This window comes from Thalassophryne amazonica, unplaced genomic scaffold (genome assembly GCF_902500255.1).
Source record: "Thalassophryne amazonica unplaced genomic scaffold, fThaAma1.1, whole genome shotgun sequence".
Lineage (NCBI taxonomy): Eukaryota > Metazoa > Chordata > Actinopteri > Batrachoidiformes > Batrachoididae > Thalassophryne > Thalassophryne amazonica.
This window is the reverse complement of record NW_022986293.1, coordinates 162373-188134: the sequence shown is the minus strand read 5'-3', so window position 1 is coordinate 188134 and position 25762 is coordinate 162373. Positions and strand designations below refer to the sequence as shown.

Sequence of the window (25762 nt, the reverse complement as noted above, 5' to 3'; positions counted from 1 at the left end):
CAATTTGGATGGACAAGACTAAGAGACAAGCTTTCAAATGAATTAAAGCTCTGTCTGGGTTTTTGATTAATTAATAAGCTGGAATGGAAGATTGCTGCTAATCCTCCGCCCCGGCCCGTGCTATGAGCATTCTGACAGTTAGTGTGACTCGGGGGTGTTGACTCATTTAAACTAACATATTCATCCTGCTGTAACCAGGTTTCTGTTAGGCAGAATAAATCAATATGTTGATCAATTATTATATCATTTACCAACAGGGACTTAGAAGAGAGAGACCTAATGTTTAATAGACCACATTTAACTGTTTTAATCTGTGGTGCAGTTGAAGGTGCTATATTATTTTTTCTTTTTGAATTTTTATGCTTAAATAGATTTTTGCTGGTTATTGGTGGTCTGGGAGCAGGCACCGTCTCTACGGGGATGGGGTAATGAGGGGATGGCAGGGGGAGAGAAGCTGCAGAGAGGTGTGTAAGACTACAACTCTGCTTCCTGGTCCCAACCCTGGATAGTCACGGTTTGGAGGATTTAAGAAAATTGGCCAGATTTCTAGAAATGAGAGCTGCTCCATCCAAAGTGGGATGGATGCTGTCTCTCCTAACAAGACCAGGTTTTCCCCAGAAGCTTTGCCAATTATCTATGAAGCCCACCTCATTTTTTGGACACCACCCAGACAGCCAGCAATTCAAGGAGAACATGCGGCTAAACATGTCACTCCCGGTCCGACTGGGGAGGGGCCCAGAGAAAACTACAGAGTCCGACATTGTTTTTGCAAAGTTACACACCGATTCAATGTTAATTTTAGTGACCTCCGATTGGCGTAACCGGGTGTCATTACTGCCAACGTGAATTACAATCTTACCAAATTTACGCTTAGCCTTAGCCAGCAGTTTCAAATTTCCTTCAATGTCGCCTGCTCTGGCCCCCGGAAGACAATTGACTATGGTTGCTGGTGTCGCTAACTTCACATTTCTCAAAACAGAGTCGCCAATAACCAGAGTTTGATCCTCGGCGGGTGTGTCGTCGAGTGGGGAAAAATGGTTAGAAATGTGAACAGGTTGGTGGTGTACACGGGGCTTCTGTTTAGGGCTACGCTTCCTCCTCACAGTCACCCAGTCGGCCTGCTTTCCCGGCTGCTCGGGATCTGCCAAGGGGGAACTAACGGCGGCTAAGCTACCTTGGTCCGCACCGACTACAGGGGCCTGGCTAGCTGTAGGATTTTCCACGGTGCGGAGCTGAGTCTCCAATTCGCCCAGCCTGGCCTCCAAAGCTACGAATAAGCTACACTTATTACAAGTACCGTTACTGCTAAAGGAGGCCGAGGAATAACTAAACATTTCACACCCAGAGCAGAAACGTGCGGGAGAGACAGGAGAAGCCACCATGCTAAACCGGCTAAGATTTAGTAGCTACGCTAACCTAGCGGATTCCTAAAAACACGCAAAGTGAATAATGTGTAAATAATTTAGAGGTGATTCAGCAGAAGGAGTGCTTTAGTTAAGGCACGTAAAGATTACACTGGGAAACAAATCGTAATCTAGATAACTAGATCAATCTAACTGCGCAGATTAAACAGCTAACAGATACAGAAAAACACCGCTGTGCTCCGGAACAGGAAGTGATACAATACCGCAGTGAGAGCCAACCACCAGTAGAGGCAAGCAAGAGGCCATCAGGCCACCGGGCAATATATATATATATATATATATATATATATATATATATATATATATATATATATATATATATATATATATATATATATATGTGTGTGTGTATATATATATATATATATATATATATATATATATATATATATATATATATATATATATGTATATATATATATATATATATATATATATGTGTGTGTGTATATATATATATATATATATATATATATATGTGTGTGTGTATATATATATATATATATATATATATATATATATATATATATATGTGTGTGTATATATATATATATATATATATATATATATATATATATATATATATATATATATATATATATATATATATATATATATAAATACTGATACAGAAATGCAAAGTAAATAATAATTATACAGATAATACAAGCATATCAGCCTGTAAACTTGGGAGGCAGAGCCTTCAGCTTTCAGGCTCCTCTCCTGTGGAACCAGCTCCCAATTCAGATCAGGGAGACAGACACCCTCTCTACTTTTAAGATTAGGCTTAAAACTTTCCTTTTTGCTAAAGCTTATAGTTAGGGCTGGATCAGGTGACCCTGAACCATCCCTTAGTTATGCTGCTATAGACTTAGACTGCTGGGGGGTTCCCATGATGCACTGAGTGTTTCTTTCTCTTTTTGCTCTGTATGCACCACTCTGCATTTAATCATTAGTGATTGATCTCTGCTCCCCTCCACAGCATGTCTTTTTCCTGGTTCTCTCCCTCAGCCCCAACCAGTCCCAGCAGAAGACTGCCCCTCCCTGAGCCTGGTTCTGCTGGAGGTTTCTTCCTGTTAAAAGGGAGTTTTTCCTTCCCACTGTCGCCAAGTGCTTGCTCACAGGGGGTCGTTTTGACCGTTGGGGTTTTTCTGTAATTATTGTATGGCTTTTGCCTTACAATATAAAGTACCTTGGGGCAACTGTTTGTTGTGATTTGGCGCTATATGAATAAAATTGATTTGATTTGATTTGATTTAAACTTCTCTGCAGACCCAAATGCCACATAATTGGTGAATATGTCTGAAAAAGAATCACAATTGAATTAATTGCCAAGTAAGTTCTCACATTCAAGGAATTTGATCTGGCAGTGTTGGTGCATAAACAACTGCAACAACAAAAAAGAAAAGGAAAAAAAAACTTCTGTAAGAAGTAAGAGTCAAATGCAAACATCGGCAAAATTATATTCACTGTAAAGTAAATATTATATAGTGTAATGGGACTGTGCAAAAGCATGTGATTGGTGTGCAGATGTGCAGTACCTTTCAGTGCAGGGATGACCAAGCTGTACTTTGTGGAAGGCGGGGGGGCAGAGTAAATGGGGGTTTAGATAGATAGATGAGATTTATTGTCATTGTCATTACCCAAGTGCAACAATAACGAAATTACATCTACACTCCAATTACCACAGACAAGATACAGCAATTGAGCCACAATTATTACTTGTTTACCGTAATAATGGCACACATCAGAATTAAAGGGAGGTGATAGTCTAGTGGTTAAGGTGTTGGGCTTGAGTCCAGAAGATCATGGGTTCAAATCCCCGCCTGACTGGAAAATCACTAAGGGCTCTTGGACAAGGTCTTTAATCCCCTATTGCTCCCGGTGTGTAGTGAGTGCCTTGTATGGCAGCACCCTGACATTGGGGTGAATGTGAGGCATAATTGTAAAGCTCTTTGAGCGTCTGATGCAGATGGAAAAGCGCAATATAAATGCAGTCCATTTACCATTTATTTAAAGATAACACATATACATTTGACATTGTTTATGTGCGCTAAACTTTTATGTGCACTAAACTTTGAAACAGTCCATTATCCGAATTGAGGCAATGTGAGTGTGTGTGGGGGCAGCAACATGTGGTTGCGCAGCCAGCTCAGGGGCCTGCAGCAGCTAAAACTGCACTGCACCCTGGAGGGGGAAGGGAGTGGCATGAGCAGGGGCTGGGTTGGGGTGGAGGATGGGGACAGGAACACAAAGGAGTGGGTAGGGGGGTGGGAGCATGCGTATCAGTCTCTCCATGTGTGAGTGGCAAATGAGTTAAGTTTCTGTCAGTTTCTGTCCATGTGTGCTGGAGTTGCAGAAGATAAGAAAGAAGGCAGCCAAATGGTTCACCAAGGTTGTAGAAATTCTTCTGGAGGAAAACAACATGACGTTTTGTCCTTCAGAGGCTGATAAGCCTGCCATGTTTATGGTTGAGCAGTGAAAACACATTTGCAGCTCATATGAACAACCAGATCCAATTTATGAGTATTCCCTGGTCTCCGACATCTTCCTTTGCAAGGCGTGCATTTGCTCCAAGATGTTATTCAATTTGCATCTGAGTTCAAGGGTTAACGCAGTCTGAGAATGTATTGCCTTGCCCAACTCATTAATCATGACTGACAGGTGAGGGGTTATGGTTCTGGTGGCAGCCGTCTTGCCAATTCTCTGGTAGGTCAGGGCAGCACATGAACCAATAAGTACCAGCCCTCCTACAATAAAACCAAATCTAAATAAATCTTTGATGTCCTCCACAGAAAATGGCACCAAGCATGTGACAAGCCATTTCTCCCAGGTGTCAAGAACATAGCCCGCAGGGTAGGTTCCATCTGTGTACGCAGGGTCCCCCGGCCCTGATTTCCTTGTTGAAAAAATGGTATCAATAGCTTTCAGAAACCGGCTGATCAATTCCATGGTTAATCCAATATAGTTTGAAGAATTCACAGTCCAGTGAAGTAGGGACTTTGAAGGTTGGAGCAGAAATAGAGGAGAGAGGAGGAGATGTGACTGCTTAGATCAGGTTTCTTCCATTATTTATTTGTCTAGCTGCAAATGGAAAGAAGTTGTTCTTGTGCATTGAGGATTTAGTCCTGATGGACCTTAGCCATTTGCCAGAGGGGAGGGGAGGATGACAAAAAATTTTTTGTCCTGGGTGAGAGGGATCAGTGACAATCTTTCTTGCTTGCCTCAGGGCCCTGGAGGCATACAGGTCCTGTAGGGATGGCAGATTGCAGTCGATCACCTTCTCTACTGCGTGGATGATATGCTGCAGTCTGCTCCTGTCCTTAGCAGTGGCAACAGCTTACCACAAGGTGATGGAAGAGGAGATGATGGACTCAATGATGGTAGTGTAGAAGTTTGTTATCATTATTTTTGGCAGGTTGATCTTCCTGAGCTGCTGCAGAAATTACATCCTCTGTTGTGCTCTTTTGATGAGAGAGCTGACGTTCAGCTCCTACTTGAGGTCCATCCGTTACCTGGGGAATCGCCAGGTAATGGATGGACTCCACAATGGTGACTGAGGAGTCAACACAGGGTGATGGGGTTGGCCAGGACTGGTCTCTTTCTGAAGTCAACAACCATCTCTACTGTCTTGAGGACAATGAGCTCCAGATTGTTCTGTCTGCCCCAGGACACCAGTTGGTTGATCTCCTGTCTGTAGGCAGACTCGTCCCTATCAGAGATGAGTCCAATGAGGGTTGTAACATCCACGAACTTCAGGAGCTTTACAGACTGGTGACTGGAGGTGCAGCTGTTGGTATACAGGGAGAAGAGTAGAAGGGAAAGAATGCAGCCTTGGGGGATCAGGTATTGATGAACCATATGTTGGAGACGTGTCCTCCCAGAACATTTAAAACACTACTTTTGAATTCAATTTTGGATTTTGTGTATAACAATGTGATTAATTGTGGAAATCATGCGATTAATCGCAATAAAAAAATTCCATTGCCCAGCCCTTATATATATATATATATAAGGGCTGGGCATATATATATATATATATATATATATATATATATATATATATATATATATATATATATATATATATATATATATACACACATACATACGAGGTCTGTTAGAAAAGTATCAGACCTTTTTATTTTTTTCAAAAACCTGATGGATTTGAATCACGTGTGCTTGCATGAGCAAACCTTGAACCTTCGTGCGCATGCGTGAGTTTTTTTTACACCTGTCGGTTGCGTCATTTGCTTGTAAGCTGCCTTTGTGTGAGGATGGGTGGAGTCTCTCATTGTTTTTTGTTTGCAAGGAAATGGCAGAACAACTGGAGCAGTGCGACTGCATCAAATTTTGCCATCAGCATGAATTTCGCTGCAACTCTTTTCATGGCAAAATCTTCTGTCACAGTGGAATGTGCCAAAAAAGTGCTGATGTCCACCTCTTCCACAATTTCTCAGATAGTCACACGACGGTCCCACATCACCACAGCGTTCACTTTGGAAATGATCTGGTAATTTCAGCATGTTGATGGCTGCCCGGAGCGTGGCTCGCTCTCCACCGTTGTGCGGCCGTCTTTTAACCGGTTGTACCGCTCCTTAATCTGTGTGATGCCCAGAGGATCATCACCGAAAGCCGTCGGAATAATCTGAATGGTTTCCACCTGGCTGTCGCCCAGTTTCTGGCAAAATTTGATGCAGTCGCGCTGCTCCAGTCATTCCGCCATTTTCCTTGCAAAGAAAAAAACGAGAGACTCCACCCATCCTCACACAAAGGCTGCTTACAAGCAAATGACGCAACCGACAGGCATGAAAAAACTCACGCATGCGCACAAAGGTTCAAGGTTTGCTCATGCAAGCACACGTGATTCAAATCCATCAGGTTTTTGAAAAAAAAAAAAGGTCGGATACTTTTCTAACAGACCTCATCTGTATGTATATAAGTCCAATATGTGCAAACCAGCATACCTCTCCAATCCAAAATATCATTCCAGCCACAATACACTTCCTTCAGAGGTAGTCTACATAGGTCTACATTCCCACCCTTATACACCATATACACCCACACAGTTGCACATTCCAACACCTTGTATGTATATCTGTACCATTCACCTCCCCTCCTCATCTCTGTACCTATTAATAATAACAATATTAACTAGTTTGAACCTTTTCTTAAACGGACTCATGCTTGGACTCAAATGCACAGCCTTTTCATGGTTGTTTGCACACTTAAGGTTTTGAAATCAAGGTTTTCCCTGTAATTATACCCACTCTCTATCTCAAAGTTTTTGTAAGTTAGCTGGTAGCTGTTTGTTTCTAGTTTTGTACATTAATTCAGCTGTTTGAAATTCTACCAGATCCAGCAGTTTTAGCAGGTAGGAATTAATCAATCAATCAATCAACTTTTTTCTTATATAGCGCCAAATCACAACAAACAGTTGCCCCAAGGCGCTCCAACCTGTAGTAACCTGCCTTATGCACTAAACTGATGACTTTTTTCTGGATCATGTATAACGGTCAGCGTGAAGTAGGTGTTACCCAAACGTCTGCACAGTAATTGAGATGAGGTTGAATCAGAGAACAATACAGAATGTGTAGTGCTTTACAATTCAGAAAATACTTTACTTTCTTAATAATTCAGACACTTCTGGATAGTTTAGTCTGAACATATTTGATGTGAGGTTTCCAGCAGAATTTGGGATCAATCGTCACATCCAGAAATTTAATTTCCTTTATTCTTTCCACATTCACACCATCTATTTTAACTTGCACTTCACTATTTCCTTGATCATTTCCAAATAGCATAAACCTACTTTTACCTATATTTAAGGACAATTTGTTCACATAGAACCACTTTTTTTAATTTACTAATTTCTGGTGTAAGTTCTTCCAAATTCTCACCTGCTCAAAAAAAATTTGTATCATTTGCGAACAGAACAAATGTTAGTATTTGTGAAACCTTTCATTAGTCATTTATATATAGGATAAACAGTTTTGGTCCTAATGCTGACCCTTGGGGGACACCACAGACAATGTCCAAGTATGATGAAGGACAATCACCCATTTGCCTGTTGCTCTTCATCCACTCAAGAACCACCCCACAAACACCATAATGCTCTAGTTTCTTAATTAATATGTTGTGATCAGTCATGTCAAAAAAAGTAAAGGAACAGGCCTGTCATTTATGAATTGGTGTCTGTCTCCAGCTTTATATGGTGGTATGACTTGTGCAGTTTTAATTTTGATTGGAAATACACCAGTTTGGAGCGACAGCTTACAGATGTGAGTCAATGGTTTAACAGTTGCCCCAATAACTCTCTGAACTGTTGTCATATCTATGTCATCACAGTCAGTAGACCTTTTGTTTTTACATTTATAGCTATGATTCGCTTTCCTCCACTGCTGTGAGAAAAATAGATTTTTTTCTCACAGTCTCTTTGGAAAAAAACCCTAACAAACTTCTATCAATATGTTACCTGCCCAACCAGGCGTGGAAAGACTTTGGATTTATGTTATGGGTCAATTAAAGATGCTTTTAAATCACTCCCTCTTCCTCCGTTGGGTTCTGCAGATCATAATTGTGTGCATCTTCTGCCAACCTACAAGACTGTTCTAAAGAAGGGAAAAGTACAAACCAAGGAGGTTAAAGTCTGGACTGCTGATTCTGAGCTCTGTTTGCAGGAATGTTTTAACTGTACTGACTGGGACATGTTGAAGCAGTCCTCTGATAACTTGGATGAACTCACTGATGTCATATGCTCTTATGTCACTTTTTGTAGAGACATGATTGTTCCCTGTAAGAAAGTTAAAATTTATCCCAACAACAGACCCTGAGTCACTAAATCAGTGAAGTCTTGTATAAAGAAAAAGAAGGATGCCTTTAAAAAGGGAGTAGACTCAGACCTTCTTTTAGTCACCAAAGAGCTTAAAACAGAGATTCTTAAAGCAAAACAGAGCTACAAGTCTGAGTTGGAGAAGAAGACGGCTGCTCATAACCTTGGGTCAGCGTGGTCTAGTATGCAGGCCTCCAAAATATGGAAAATAGCACAAACATTACTTTAAATGGTTTCAACTCAGATATTGAACTAGCTAATGCTCTTAATTGTTTTTTTTAATCGTTTTAACATATCCGATTTTAGTAAGGAAACCCAGGAACTTGGTCTCAGGCTCTGTGACCCCCAGCATTTTTCCATTAACCAAAAGCCTTCCTTAGCACAAAAGTAAACAAGAGTCATGGTCCAGATAATATCTGTGGCCATTTACTCAAATCTTGTGCAAAAGAGCTGAGTCCAGTTTTTTTTTATCATATTTTTAACCAGTCTTTGGAAACACAGCATGTCCCCACAGTGTGGAAAGATGCTGTTGTGGTCCCAGTTCCTAAATCTAGTGATCCCACAATTTGAATGATTTTAGGCCTGTTGCTCTAACATCAATTCCGATGAAAATTTTTGAGAAATTGGTACGGTCTGAAATGCTAAAAAGTACTATGTATGCACTTGATCCGTTACAATTTGCTTCCAGGCCTAACAGAGGAGTGGAGGAGGCCACACTCACTCTGCTTCATTTGCTGTTTAGACATCTGGAGGGCAGCGGGTGTCATGCCCGGCTTTTATTTATTGACTTCTCCTCAGCTTTTAACACAATTCAACCTTGTATTTTAACCCAAAGGTTTTTAGAACATTTTAATTTAAGCAATAATCTTGTGGGTTGGATTTTAGACTTTTTAACAAACAGAACACAGAAAGTTAGAGTGAACAGGATTTTATCAAACACAGTGTGTTCTTCTACTGGCTCACCACAAGGGTGTGTGCTCTCACCTCTGTTATTTATTCTCTATACCAGTATGTGTCAGAGCACCTTTAAAAACAGGTTCATTTTAAAATACGCAGATGACACTGTGATTGTCAGTCTGCTGCGGGACAATGAGAGCAGCTGCGGTCCTGTAGGTGACCATTTTGTTAAATGGTGTGAGGACTCATATCTTCAGATCAATATATCAAAAACTAAAGATATGGTCATTGATTTCAGGAAGCATGGTAGCACACCTGACAACACAATAATTAATGGTCAACCAGTTGAAATTGTGTGCAAACTTATAAATACCTTGGGACTATCACTGATAATTCGCTGAAGTTTGAGGCAAACTGTGAGGTGGTGTGCAGGAAGGGACACCAGCGCTTGTTCGGCCTCAGGAAACTGTCGTACTTCCACATCGGCCGAACCATGTTAACACTATTTTATCGTGCTTTTAATGAATCTGTTTTTATCTTTTTCTTTGGTGGCCTGGTTTGGCAGTCTGACATTGAAGAACAGGAACAGACTGAGTCAGATTATTAAATGGTCCAGTCGGCTGATTGGTGAGTCCCAGCTGAGTTTAGAGTCCCTGTACACCAAACAATTACAGTGGATAACCAACTGCATCCCAGTTGATGACTCCCACCATCTGGCTAATGAATTTCAGCTCCTACCTTCTGGCCGTAGGTTTAAAGTCTCAAGGTGTAGGACAAAACGCTACAGGAGTAGTTTTGTCCCAGCGGCAATTGTGCAATTGAACAAATCTTAGTAGGTTTTGCACATATTTATATATTTATTTATTTATTTGCCCTTTGCACATCAGTTTTATGCTGACCATCTTTTAGTGGTTTTTCCTGAGGCTTCTTTTTTAGTAGTTTAGTAAGTTTGTGAGTCCCCGGTGGTGTTTGTGTTACATTTGTTTTGCATACGCGTATGTTCTTCGTTAGTGTTTTTAGTGTTTTCATTGTTATTGTTGTGTTTGACTAACATGGACGCCCTTTTCTGTTTGCTGCAAGTCAAATCTACCTACGGGTACGAATAAAGTCACCTGAACCTGGACCTGATATCTACTACGCCCTCTATCACCATTGACATTTTATCTCCCACTTTATATTTGATCTTTTTCCTGGGTAGAGAGTGGCAAGCTTCGATGTTATCACAGTCAAACTCTGTCCCACGGGACTGCAGAAACGTAGCCACCTGTTGTTCTGTGGAGTTAAGGTCCAACTCTCTGGGCTCAAAGGCCACTGCCTGAGCATATGAGTGGGATTGAATTTGGAGTCGTAATTCATCCTTGTGTACTGCTCCAGGTCAGCAACTCTGTTCTCCAAGAAGGCAATCCTCTTGTCATTCTCAACACTTTGGAAATGGAGAGCTTTCACTTCCTCCACCAACTCCAGGATGCCTTTCTACAGCAGAGACGTCCTCCGACAGAAAGTCAAGTGACTTCCTAATGTCATCCACCTCCTCAGCAGATGGTATCTTCTTTGGTCCCATGCTGCATTGGCTCACAAGCTGACTTCGGTTGCATCAGCTGATTGCAGTATCAGCTGATTACTAGTCAGTCAGTTGTTATCTTAGCGGCTAGGAGATAATTAGCAACTAATAATCCCAATATAAATAAATCCAGAAAAGGTCAAGTCGAGATTCCAAGCACTTGATCCAGTGTCCGTAGTCCAAAAGCAATTATCAAAAAAGTGCAGAAAGATCAAACCCAGAGCACCTGCAACAAACATTTTAATTGGAAACAGGAACTGTTGACATTGAAAACAGGTTTGAAAGTGAAAGTTTACCCAACGTCTATTCATAGACATCGAACAAACAGCCAAAAGCTCTTTGTGTATCAGATGGTAAAAAGTGCTGTAGAAATACAGTCCATGAATTACAAAATATAAATTTCTTGTCTTAGAAATTTTCAGTGAGTTATAATGTCACTATAGATGTTTTCATGTCATATTTGATGAATTTTGACATCTTGTTTGAGTGCCATTTAAGTAAACTCTGGTGCCTGAAACCCGACAACAGGCAGGGCGCCCTCTGGCGTTGGCCAGCAGTACCTCCTCTTCGGGCAGCCCACACAACAATTGCACCACCAAGAAGAGCATCAGATCAAGCCAGCCTCACACACTAAAGGAGAAGTCGGAGTCAGGCACTACCACAACAAGATGGGAATCAAACACCAACCCCACAAAAAGAAACCAGGCATTGTTGTTGTGTGGGCCGCCGAAGAGGAGGTACTGCTGGCTCACCACCACCGGATGGCGCCCTGCTTGGAGTGCGGGCTTCAAGCACAAGAGGGCGCCAGAACCACTGGGAGTGACAGCCGTCAATCATCCTCAACACCAGCTGTCACTCATCATCTCATCATCACCATCACCATAAAGGCCGGGCGGCGACTCCACCTCCTCGCCAAGAAATCTCTTACGATACAAGGTAATCTCTCTGCTGACTTATACGTCGAATAATAATCTGATCTGTTTTGCAGCTGTTTTTTCCTGGTGGTATTCCTTGACTGGATTTTCGGAGCTGCACGTGTGTATGATTGGAGGTGGAGGCTCTCCCTCCACAAGAATCAGTAATCAAGGTTGCTGGGTGTGAGGATTCACACTCACTACCTTCTGTTTTTTCTGCCAGCAGTACCAGGGCCGACAACGGAGGACAGAGACCACCTGGGGACTCGGGGCTTGGCGGCTTCGGTGTTCTTCAGGCCGTTGGTGGTAGAAGCGGTGTGGGTCCCGGCTCTTCGTTCATCTGAGGTCTCCTATCTTCGAGCCTGCCCGCAATCCTCTTGTGTGTGATTGGCAGTACCTTTGTTTATTTTACGTTGTGTTCTTGTGCAACATTAAATTGTTACTCCTTCCCTTATCCATTGTCCGTTCATTAGCGCCCCCTGTTGTGGGTCCGTGTTACGACACCTTCCCAACAATTGTCTCACCAAAAAACAAGCCATACACCAATTTGCCCAGAAAACAATATACAGATGCATCTGGACCCAGAGCAGCTAGAGTTGGAAGAAGAATTGGCAAATAAAATTGAGGAAACGAGGAGAATTGAAATGGATGAGCGCCCTAAATTGATAAAACTAAAGGAGAACAAAAAGTTCAAAAGTATGCTGCAGAAAGTCAACCTAGGATTGACTAAACTGGTTCCATAAGGAACCACATTATCAGAAATAAATTGTGTAAATTACGGAGCAGCATGGTACATACAAAGCAAATTAGTCCCCCATTATTCGGACAGAAGAACCAAAATCAGGAAAAGGAATAGCGTGCCGTGATGGAAAAAGACATTAAAACAGAAAATTAGTCGTCTCAGAACAGAGATCTCCCAGACATCGATATTTCTGGGAGGCCAAAGTCATAAAAGGAACCTTGTTCAAAAAGTCTATTGCATCCATCCGTTCATCCATTGATTTTCTTCCGCTTTATCCGGAGTCGGGTCGTGGGAGCAGCAGCTCAAGCAAAGCCGCCCAGACCTCCCGATCCACACACACCTCCCCCAGCTCCTCCGGGGGAACCCCAAGGCATTCCCAAGCCAGCCGAGAGATGTAATCCTTCCAGCGTGTCCTGGGTCTTCCCCGGGGCCTCCTCCCAATGGGACGTGCCCAGAACAACTCTCCAGCCAAGCGTCCAGGGGGCATCCGGAAAAGATGCTTGAGCCACCTCAACTGACTCCTTTCGACGTGGAGGAGCAGCGGCTCGACTCCGAGCTCCTCCCGAGTGACCGAGCTCCTCACCCTATCTCTAAGGGAGTGCCCAGCCACCCTGTGGAGGAAACTCATCTCGGCCGCTTGTACCCGCGATCTCGTTCTTTCGGTCATGAGCCAAATCTCATGACCATAGGTGAGGATCGGAACGTAGATCGATCGGTAAATCGAGAGCTTTGCCCCCCTACTCAGCTCTCTTCACCACAACGGTGCGATACAGCGACCGCATCACTGCAGACGCTGCACCAATCCGTCTATCGATCTCACGCTCCATCCGTCCCTCACTCGTGAACAAGACCCGAGATACTTAAACTCGTCCACTTCAGGCAAGGACACTCCACCGACCTGAAGAGGGCAAAGCACCTTTTTCCAGTCGAGAACCATGGCCTCGGATTTGGAGATGCTGATTTTCATCCCGGACGCCTCACACTTGGCTGCAAACTGCCCCAGTGCACGCTGAAGGTCCTGATTTGACAAAGCCAACAGAACCACATCGTCTGCAAACAGCAGAGACGAGATTCTGTGGTTCCCAAACCAGACCCCCTCTACACCCTGGCTGCGCCTAGAAATTCTGTCCATAAAAATAATGAACAGAACCGGTGAAAAAGGGCAGCCCTGGCGGAGGCCAACGTGCACTGGAAACAGGTTTGACTTACTACCGGCAATGTGAACCAAGCTCCTGCTGCGGTCATACAGGGACCGGATAGCCCTTAGCAAAGGACCCCGGACCCCGTACTCCCGGAGTACTCCCCACAGGGTGCCCCGAGGGACACGGTCGAACGCCTTCTCCAGATCCACAAAACACATGTGGACTGGTTGGGCGAACTCCCATGAACCCTCGAGCACCCGATGGAGCGTGTAGAGCTGGTCCAGTGTGCTGCGACCAGGACGAAAACCACACTGCTCCTCCTGAATCCGAGGTTCGACCATCGGTCGAATTCTCCTCTCCAGTACTCTGGAATAGACCTTACCGGGGAGGCTGAGGAGTGTGATCCCCCTATAGTTGGAACACACCCTCCGGTCCCCCTTCTTAAACAGAGGGACCACCACCCCGGTCTGCCAATCCAGAGGCACTGTTCCCGATCACCATGCGATGTTGCAGAGGCGTGTCAGCCAAGACACTCCCACAACATCCAGAGACTTAAGGTACTCAGGACGGATTTCATCCACCCCAGGAGCCTTGCCACCGAGGAGCTTTCTAACCACCTCGGTGACTTCTGCCTGGGTAATGGATGAGTCCGCCTCTGGGTCCCCAGTATCTGCTTCCTCCTCGGAAGATGTGACCATGGGATTGAGGAGATCCTCGAAGTATTCCTTCCACCGCCCAACAACATCCCCAGTCAGGGTCAACAGATCACCACCCGCACCGTAAACAGTGCTGGTGGAGAGCTGCTTCTGCCTCCTGAGGCGACGGACGGTTTGTCAGAATCTCTTCGAGGCCGACCGATAGTCCTCCTCCATAGCCTCCCTGAACTCCTCCCAGACCTGAGTTTTTGCCTCTGCGACCGCACGGGCTGTGGCACGCTTGGCCTGCCGGTACCTGTCAGCTGCCTCTGGGGTCCCACCTACCAACAAAGATAAGTAGGACTCCTTCTACAGCTTGACGGCATCCCTTACTTCCGGTGTCCACCACCGGGTTCGGGGATTGCCGCCGCGACAGGCACCAGAGACCTTGCGACCACAGCTACGAGCGGCCGCATCAACAATGGAGGTGGAGAACATGGTCCACTCAGACTCCATGTCTCCAACCTCCCCCGGGATCTGGGAGAAGCTCTCCCGGAGGTGGGAGTTGAAGACCTCCCTGACAGAGGGTTCCGCCAGTCGTTCCCAGCAGACCCTCATGATACGTTTGGGCCTGCCAGGTCTGACCGGCTTCCTCCCCTCCCAGCGTATCCAACTCACCACCAGGTGGTGATCGGTCGACAGCTCTGCCCCTCTCTTTACTCGAGTGTCCGAGACACGTGGCTGAAGGTCAGATGATACGACTACAAAGTCGATCATCAACCTCCGGCTCAGGGTGTCCTGGTGCCACGTGCACTTATGGACACCCTTGTGCTCGAACATGGTGTTCATGATGGACAAACTGTGACTAGCACAGAAGTCCAACAACTGAACACCACTCGGGTTCAGATCGGGGAGGCCGTGCTTCCCAATCACCTCCCTCCAGGTCTCACTGTCGCCACCCACGTGGGCGTTGAAATCCCCCAGGAGAACAATGGAGTCCCCAGTCAGAGCGCTATCTAGTACCCCTCCCAGGGACTCCAGGAAGGTCGGGTACTCTGCACTGCCGCTCGGCCCATAGGCCGAGACAACGGTGAGAGACCTGTCCCCGACCCGAAGGCGTAGGGACACAACCGTCTCGTGCACAAGAGTGAACTCCAACACATGGCGACTGAGCTGGGGAGCAATAAGCAATGCAACCCCAGCTCTCCACCCTTCTCCGTGGTCAATGCCAGAAAAATGAAGCGTCCAGCCCCTCTCCAGGAGTTGGGTACCAAAGCCCATGCTGTGCGTGGAGATAAGCCCGACTATCTCTAGTCGGTATCTCTCAACCTCCCGCACAAGCTCAGGCTCCTTGCCCCCCAGCGAGGTGACATTCCACGTCCCAACAGCCAGGGGCTGTGAGCATGGACCGGGCCACCGGGCCACACGCCCTCAACCGCCACCCAATCCTCTCTGCACCCGACCCCCATGGCCCCCTCTGCAGGTGGTGAACCCACAGAAGTCTATCACATTAAAAGAAAATACAATATTGAAGATAAACAACTGGCTGCGAGGCTGGCTGAGCATCAAGCCATAATGAAAGCATTAGCCGCTCAAATTAGAAATAAAGATAAGAAAATAAAGGCCAAACAGATAAACAAGCAGTTTGCAAACAATCCTAGACTAGGCTATAGAAATATGGCAAAGGATACAGTAGACGTACAACAGCCACCTGAGAGAGAAGGAGTTGAGAGATTCTGGAGACCACTGTTTGAAGACCCTAAACAGCACCAAGAGGCTGAGTGGATTGAAATAATAAAATTGAAAAACAAAGACAAACAGCAAATGCCAGCAATGATCATAACTGAAGAATTGATAAGAAATAAAATTCATGAATATAGTAACTTTAAGGCACCTGGCATTAATAAAGTCCCAAATTTTTGGTTAAAAAGACTGACAGCATTGCACCACCACTATGCCGCGACTTTCACAAAAATATTGAACGGAAAAGAGGACACACCAGACTGGCTATTGACTGGGAACACAACCCTACTCCCAAAGACCAAGGAAACACAGCTTCCTAACAAGTACAGACCCATCTGCTGCTTAACAACAACTTACAAATGGCTGACAGGAATTATAGCCGATGCCGTTTATGAACATCTGAACACTTGTGGCTACCTGGAAAATGAACAGAAAGGTTGTTTCAGAAAAAGATTAGGAGCTAAAGACCAGTTATTGACTGCAAAAGAAGGAGGAGAAACCTCAGCATTCGGGGTTTTCACGTATCCCATAATCCCTTGCATGCCAGAGAGTCACTGCAGCCAAAACAACATAGAGAATCCACACAATGACCATTGTAAATGAATATTATACTACAAAAATGCCATTTTTTATGCTTTTCATCACGTTAATAAGAGACTGCTGCATGATACCCTGAAAACTTGCTAAAACAATTATAACAAAAAATACGTGTCAGTTACATTTAATCTGCATGGAATTTAATAAGCGCAAACCGAATTTCAGACATATTATATACGAGGGCTGTCAATAAAGTAACGGTCCTTTTTATTTTTTTCAAAAACTATATGGATTTCATTCATATGTTTTTACGTCAGACATGCTTGAACCCTCGTGCGCATGCGTGAGTTTTTCCACGCCTGTCGGTGACGTCATTCGCCTGTGAGCACTCCTTGTGGGAGGAGTCGTCCAGCCCCTCGTCGGAATTCCTTTGTCTGAGAAGTTGCTGAGAGACTGCCGCTTTGTTTGATCAAAGTTTTTTCTAAACCTGTGAGACACATCGAAGTGGACATGGTTCGAAAAATTAAGCTGGTTTTCAGTGAAAATTTTAACGGCTGATGAGAGATTTTGAGATGATTCTGTCGCTTTAAGGACTTCCCACGGTGCGAGACGTCGCTCAGCGCTCTCAGGCGCCGTCATCAGCCTGTTTCAAGCTTAAAACCTCCACATTTCAGGTTCTATTGATCCAGGACATCGTGAGAGAACAGAGAAGTTTCAGAAGAAGTCGGTTTCATCATTTTATCCGGATATTCCACTGTTAAAGGAGATTTTTTAATGAAAGACGTGTGGACGGGTCCGCGCGTCGGGACGCAGCCGCCGCGACGCTCCGCCACAGGAAAAACACCTCTGTTGAAAGCCTTAAGGACAAGTTGGAACATGTCCTACCTGTTAAACAATTTCTCATATACTCACTCCACTGAAAGCCATCAAAAGCCGCCTGGATTTTACAAATGGTTATCAACACGGAGGTGTTTTTCCTGTGCCGCCGCACCGCGTCGGCTGCGTCCCGACGCGCGGATCCGTCCGCACGTCTTTCATTAAAAAAATCTCCTTTAACAGTGGAATATCCGGATAAAATGCTGAAACCGACTTCTTCTGAAACTTCTCTGTTCTCTCACGACGTCCTGGATCAATAGAGCCTGAAATGTGGAGGTTTTCAGCTTGAACAGGCTGACGACGGCGGCTGAGAGTGCTGAGCGACGTTTCGCACCGTGAAAAGTCCTTAAAGCGACAGAATCACCTCAAAATCTCTCATCAGCCGTTAAAATTTTCACTGAAAACCAGCTTAATTTTTCGAACCGTGTCCACTTCGATGTGTCTCACAGGTTTAGAAAAAATTTTGATCAAACAAAGCGCCAGTCTCTCAGCAACTTCTCAGACAAAGAAATTCCGATGAGGGGCTGGACGACTCCTCCCACAAGGAGTGCTCACAGGCGAATGACGTCACCAACAGGCGTGGAAAAACTCACGCATGCGCACGAGGGTTCAAGCATGTCTGACGTAAAAACATATGAATGAATTCCATATAGTTTTTGAAAAAAATAAAAAGGACCGTTACTTTATTGACAGACCTCGTATATATTAGTCTGGAACAAAGAGGACAAACAGTGTTGTAAAGAACAACAATGAAGACGTTAAAGAGCAAACTTCACTTTCCCCCAGAACAACATGATCAGGAAGCGATTGTAGCTCACAGCAGCTCCCATTGAAAATAACGGAGAGACAGACTGTGATTCTCAGATGTTTACATAAAACAAACACAATAACGTCTAAAAACCCAGAGAATATATTCACGAGAGTTTTAGGCACAATATAAAAATAGTTTTATGTTGCAGTGTTAATTGTCCGTGTGCAGCGGTTAAAGTGAAGCGTGATCAGAGCATATCAATGCAGTTCTCAATGTTACTGAGATCCTGCAGCGCGGTGACCTCTCCGAGGTTTTGCGGGATTTGAAACCTGAAAAGCGTGAATGGCTTGGATTGACTACAAAAAGGCGTTTGATAATGTCCCACATTCATGGATTATGAGATGCCTAGAACTTTATAACATCAATAAGGAAGTAAGATCTCTCTTGAAAACACAAATGAATAAGTGGAACACCACCATCACTCTAAGCCATACAGAGGGTCAGATAATAATCCCAGACATAAAAGTGAAGCAAGGGATATTCCAGGGAGATAGTCTCTCCCCACTCCTTTTTTGTCTTAGTATTGATCCATTAAGCAAGATTCTCAAGGAATTTGACATCGGGTATGATTTAGATGGAGGTAGATGAAGAAAACATAAACAGGTGGTGAGCCACCTGCTTTTCCAGATTTCTTATAGTGTTTCTTAAAGCCAGAAAGTTGTCATTTGAAATGACTTTAGTTTTGTGTCATGTCTGTGATCTGCTTTTTTTCTACAAAATTAAACAACTGAATGAACATCCTCCGAGGCCGGTGATTCCATAATTATTGCCAGGGGTTGTATGCAGTGGCTTACAAATGAAGAACTTGGTTTTGATGGAGAAAGAATTATAGTTGGAGTGCAAGATCAAGGACTACTAACAAATGGCTTCAAAAAATGGCAGGAATTTCACAGAATGATCAATGCCGATTCTGTCATGCAGCTGTTGAGAGTGTAAACCACTTAGTATCAACATGTCAGATCCTCATGGCAGACGGACATTACACAAGCCGGCATAACAAGATCTGTAAATATCTACATTGGAAAGTATGCAAGGAACTGGAGGTGGAAGTAGAGGGACACGTTTGGGAGTATGAGCCAGCACCAGTCTTATCCAATGGAAAAGTGACTGTCTTTTATGACAAACAGATCCCAGCAGGAAGACATATCGAAGGAGGTGCAGTAAAATCTGATATTGTCATTTGGAACAAGCAAGAGAAGACAGCAAAAATTATTGATGTGACAGTCCCCAATGACTATGGCCTGAATAGAGCTGAAAGGGAGAAAATCACGAAATACCAAGACCTTAAAAATGATCTACGAATAACGTGGTCATTGAAAGAAGTTGATATTATACCAGTTGTGGTGGGAGCAACAGGGCTTATGAAGAAGAACCTGAAGAAATATCTTGAGGCAATCCCTGGTCACCCAAGTGCCCATGAGGTGCAGATATCCGCAGTTAAAGGAACAGTTACCATCTTGAAGAGAGCCCTCGGATACAATGCCAGTAATGATTAATGATTAGGACGCAACTGTAGACCCCAGGTTTGGGGCCCATTGCACTCTGTAAAAAAGAAATTGAAGAGAAATTAAAAAAAAGGCAAAAAGCATTTGTCTGTTCTGAATGTGGTCAAAGATTTAGGCGAAAGAGCAACCTGAAGACACACATGATAATTCATGGGTTGGAGTTCCTACTGGACACAAGCCTCGAGTGTCCTCGGTCCCACTGTGAAGGGGTTTGCCAGGACAGATCTTGGTATGAGGATGTTTCAAAAGAAACAAACCCCAGCTAAAACCTCCACAAAGCGCCTAGGCAGCAGGGCGTATGAAGAAAATGGTGCAGCTTCTCCCAGTGCTGTGGGGAGACATCTCCTCTGTAGCAACACTCAGCTGGGTAATCCACCAGATCAGTGGTGTCATCCACCAGATAGTTCTGATCTTGGACGCCAGCAACAACACCATCAAAGGGCTAAAAGAATCCAGTGAAACTGCATCATTGTAAATTGGTCCATTGGGGAGAAGAAAAAGATCTCTCACTGCTTCGCTTACTCAAACTTGAGAAGTCGGGCAGGAGATCAAAGGCAGTATTTGAGGAGAGGAAAGGTCACCATCTTGAAGAGAGCCCCTCGGATACAAAGTCAGTAATGTTAAGGGTGCAGCTTTAGACCCCGTTTCTGGGGCCCACTGCACTCTTGTAGAAGGAAATTCAAGGCAAAAAAAAAAAAAAAAAAAAAAAACGGCAAAAAGAAGAAGAAAGAAGAAACTCTCCCTGAACACCAGGAATGGAATCTGAGTGTTGACCAGGAGGACATTAAAGAAGAAGAGAAGCTGTGGATAAGTCAGCAGGGAGAGCAGCTTCAGCAGCTGGAGGAGGCAGATCTCACCAAGTTTGGTTTCACTGCCGTCCCTGTGAAGAGTGAAAATGATGATGAAAAACCAGAGTCATCACAGCTTCATCAAAGCTGAAGTGATGAGAGCACAGAGGCTGAGCCTGTAGGCAGCAGCTCATTTGTACACAGAACACTGACAGCAGAAGCTGATGGAGAGGACGATGGAGGACCACAACCAGCCAGCAACTCAGGTCCAAACAGTCATTTACAACCAGATACCAGTGGCAGGAGTTCAGACACTTCTGGAACTGAGACTGATGACAGTGATAAAAGCTCTAAATATGGAAAAGCATCTGGTCACAAGAACAGCTCAGAGCAACAAAAGGAGCGGCAAACAAGAAGAAAACCATTTAGCTGTTCTGATTGATGACAAATACTGGAACAGAAGGACACTTGGCTGGATAATCCACCAGATCAGCATAGTTCTGATCCTGGACTCCAGCAACAACAGCATCAATGGGCCAGAAGAAAGAGACGAAACTACGCCACAGTAAATTGGACCATTGAAGAGAAAAAAAAGATCTTTCACTGCTTCACTTACTCAAGGCATGAGAAGTGGGGCAGAAAGAAAAAGGCAGTATTTGAGGAACGCATGAAAGAAGCGGATCTACCACCACAAAAGAAAGAAGCCACCACAACTGCAAAACTGGAATCGATCGCCTCACAAATCGCAAAATATCTGACAGCAGAGGAAATAAAAAAATAAAGGAAGAAGCCCAAAAGGAAGCGATAAAAGATTATCAGTTGATGGATAAAGAGAAGCAACTCCAGTTTAAAAGGAGTCAGTGGAAGAGGGAGGAAGAGTGGATACTGCTGTGGGCAAAGGAATATGCCAAAATGAAATACCCCAAAAACCAGACAAAGAGATCTAGTGAATGGCAAAAAATATTCCACCACCACTGCCCAAGTAAGAAAGACATCCCATGTAAGACTCTCACCACCCAAAAATCCAACTTTATCAAACAAAAACATTTCTTGCAGGATGAAAAGGATGCGGTGGTTTGAATCATATTTGTCTAATAGATTACAATTTGTTCATGTACATGGGGAATCTTCTTCACAGACTAGGGTTAATTATGGAGTTCCACAAGGTTCTGTGCTAGGACCAATTTTATTCACTTTATACATGCTTCCCTTAGGTAGTATTATTAGACGGTATTGCTTAAATTTTCATTGTTACGCAGATGATACCCAGCTTTATCTATCCATGAAGCCAGAGGACACACACCAATTAGCTAAACTGCAGGATTGTCTTACAGACATAAAGGCATGGATGACCTCTACTTTCCTGCTTTTAAACTCAGATAAAACTGAAGTTATTGTACTTGGCCCCACAAATCTTAGAAACATGGTGTCTAACCAGATCCTTACTCTGGATGGCATTGCCCTGGCCTCTAGTAATACTGTGAGAAATCTTGGAGTCATTTTTGATCAGGATATGTCATTCAAAGCGCATATTAAACAAATATGTAGGACTGCTTTTTTGCATTTGCGCAATATCTCTAAAATCAGAAAGGTCTTGTCTCAGAGTGATGCTGAAAAACTAATTCATGCATTTATTTCCTCTAGGCTGGACTATTGTAATTCATTATTATCAGGTTGTCCTAAAAGTTCCCTAAAAAGCCTTCAGTTAATTCAAAATGCTGCAGCTAGAGTACTGACGGGGACTAGAAGGAGAGAGCATATCTCACCCATATTGGCCTCTCTTCATTGGCTTCCTGTTAATTCTAGAATAGAATTTAAAATTCTTCTTCTTACTTATAAGGTTTTGAATAATAAGGTCCCATCTTATCTTAGGGACCTCGTAGTACCATATCACCCCAATAGAGCGCTTCGCTCTCAGACTGCAGGCTTACTTGTAGTTCCTAGGGTTTGTAAGAGTAGAATGGGAGGCAGAGCCTTCAGCTTTCAGGCTCCTCTCCTGTGGAACCAGCTCCCAATTCAGATCAGGGAGACAGACACCCTCTCTACTTTTAAGATTAGGCTTAAAACTTTCCTTTTTGCTAAAGCTTATAGTTAGGGCTGGATCGGGTGACCCTGAACCATCCCTTAGTTATGCTGCTATTGACGTAGACTGCTGGGGGGTTCCCATGATGCACTGTTTCTTTCTCTTTTTGCTCTGTATGCACCACTCTGCATTTAATCATTAGTGATCGATCTCTGTTCCCCTCCACAGCATGTCTTTTTCCTGGTTCTCTCCCTCAGCCCCAACCAGTCCCAGCAGAAGACTGCCCCTCCCTGAGCCTGGTTCTGCTGGAGGTTTCTTCCTGTTAAAAGGGAGTTTTTCCTTCCCACTGTAGCCAAGTGCTTGCTCACAGGGGGTCGTTTTGACCGTTGGGGTTTTACATAATTATTGTATGGCCTTGCCTTACAATATAAAGCGCCTTGGGGCAACTGTTTGTTGTGATTTGGCGCTATATAAAAATAAATTGATTGATTGATTGATGAAATAAAGCGATGCAACAGGACAGCATCTGCCCTCTGACACAACCCATTGCACCACCAAAAAATGATTGCCCTCAAAAAAAGTACATCCCCGAAAAAACAAACCATCCACTGCCCCCCGAAAAAACAAACCATTCACTGCTCCCAGAAAAAACGAACCATTCACTGCCTCTCGAAAAAACTAACCATTCACTGCCCCCCGAAAAAAGGAACCATTCACTGCCCCCCCAAAAAAGGAACCATTCACTGCCTCCCCAAAAAAATAAACAACTCACTGCCTCCCGAAAAAAGGAACCATTCACTGCCCCCCGAAAAAAGGAACCATTCACTGCCTCCCCAAAAAAACAAACAACTCACTGCCCCCCGAAAAAACAAACCATTCACTGCCCCCCGAAAAAAGGAACCATTCACTGCCTCCCCAAAAAAAACAAACAACTCACTGCCCCCCGAAAAAAGGAACCATTCACTGCCTCCCCAAAAAAACAAACAACTCACTGCCTCCCGAAAAAACAAACCATTCACTGCCCCCCGAAAAAGGAACCATTCACTGCCCCCCGAAAAAAAGAACCATTCACTGCCTCCCCAAAAAAAACTATTCACTGCCCCCCGAAAAAAACAAACACTCACTCCCTCCTGAAAAAAATAACCATTCACTGCCCCCCGAAAAAACAAACAACTCACTCCCTCCTGAAAAAAATAACCATTCACTGCCCCCCAAAAAAACGAGCGACTCACTGCCCCCCGAAAAAATGAACAGTTCACCAGCTCATCTACAAAATAATATACAGTTGCACACAGACCCAGAACAGCAGGAACTAGAAGAGGAATTGGCAAATAAGATTGAAGAAACAAGAAAAATGGACATGAAAGAGCACCCAAAGCTGACTAAACTAAAGGAGAATACAAAATTCAAAAATATCCTGCAAAAAGTTAACATAGGACTAACCAAACTGGTCCCAAAAGGAGCCACATTGACAGAATTAAACTCAGTAAATTATGGAGCGGCATGGTACATACAAAGTAAATTAGCCCCACAAGATTTGGAGAGAAATGGAACCACAAATAAGAAAAAGAATACCATGCCACGATGGAAAAAGAAATTACAACAAAAAATCAGCCGCCTAAGAGCAGAGATCTCCCAAATGGCCACATTTTTAGGAAACAAGAACCACAAAAAGAATCTTCTTAAAAAAGTAAATCGCATTAAAAGAAAATACAATGTTGAAGACAAACAGCTGGGTGGAAGGCTGAACATCAAGCCTTAGTAAAAGCTTTCGCAGCACAAATTAGAAATAAAGACAAGAAAGTAAGCAAAACAGATAAACAAACTATTTGCAAAAAATCCCAGACTAGTATACAGAAAGCTGGCAAATGACACAACAGAAGTACAACAGCCACCTGAGAGAGAAGAAATTGAAAAATTCTGGAAACCACTCTTTGAAGACCCAAAACAACACCAAAAGGCTGAGTGGATTGAAAAAATACAACAGAAAAACAAAGACAAACAACAAATGCCAGGGAACACAAGCCTAATTCCAAAGACCAAAGAAACACAGCTTCCCAACAAGTACAGACCCATCTGCTGCCTAACAACAACGTACAAATGGTTGACAGGAATCATAACTGATGTCATTTATGAACATCTGGACACTGGTGGCTACCTGGAAAATGAACAGAAAGGCTGTTCCAGAAGAAGATTAGGAGCTAAAGACCAGTTACTAACAGACAAAGTTATCCTGAAGGACTGCAAAACAAGGCAGAGGAACCTCAGCATGGCTTGGATTGACTACAAAAAGGCATTTGACAGTGTACCACACTCCTGGATCATGAGGTGCTTAGAACTCTACAACATCAATGAGGAAATAAGATCTTTCCTGAGAGCACAAATGAACAAGTGGAACACCACCATCACCCTCAATCACACAGAGGGACAAATAACAATCTCAGACGTACGAGTTCAGAGAGGGATACTTCAGGGAGACAGCCTTTCACCTCTCTTATTCTGCTTAATCATGGACCCGCTCAGTAAGATCCTGAGGAGCATGACATCGGATATGACTTAAGTAAAGACAAAGGAAAGGAAAACCAAAAACTTATAAACCACCTGCTGTTCATGGATGATTTGAAAATCTATGCCAACACAAAAAAAGGGACTCAGTCAGCTTGTGGAAACTGTCCATAAGTTCTCAAAAGACATTGGTATGGAATTTGGACTGGATATATGCTCAAAATGCACAATGACAAAAGGTAAAAAGACAAAAACCGAAAACATACAATTGGATGAAGGGAGCTACATTGAAGATCTGGCTGCAGACTCCACATACAATACTTGGAATTGAACAAAGTAATACAATTGAGCACAAGAAAATGAGAACAAAAACAACAAAAGAATACCTAAACCGCTTAAAAAAAGATCTGCAAAACACAGTTGACACCAAAAAACAAGATCACAGCCATAAACCAGTTTGCAATACCAGTGGTGACCTATGGGTTTGGCATAGTTGACTGGCCACAATGTGAGCTTAATAAGTTGGACACAAAAACCAGGAAGATGCTCACCCTCCACAAAGTCACATACAGAAATCAGTGCATGGACAGAATATATCTCCCTCGCAGAGAAGGCGGTATGGGTCTCACTGAAATCAACCAGACCTACAGAGCATCTATAATAAGTATTGGACAGTACTTAAAGAGCTCTGAGGAAGAAATCGTAAAAAAGGTCGCACAACACCACGAGGCCTTAACCGAACGGACCTCAATCGCTAAACTGGCAAAAAACTTTGGCGAAGAACTACAAGAGAGAAAAAGCAACAGTCTCATGCCTGCAAAAAAACT

The 25762-nt window shown here is 43.7% G+C and overlaps 1 long non-coding RNA gene across 1 annotated transcript; it reads right to left on the bottom strand.

The window, feature by feature from the left end:
- Positions 1–12207: 12207 nt before the first annotated feature.
- LOC117505987 lies at positions 12208–23893 on the bottom strand. The gene is made up of 3 exons (XR_004559324.1): positions 23879–23893; positions 19960–19961; positions 12208–12344 (listed from the first exon to the last, which is right to left on the bottom strand). It is a non-coding gene; the product is annotated as an uncharacterized LOC117505987 (long non-coding RNA).
- Between the last annotated feature and the right edge of the window lie 1869 nt (positions 23894–25762).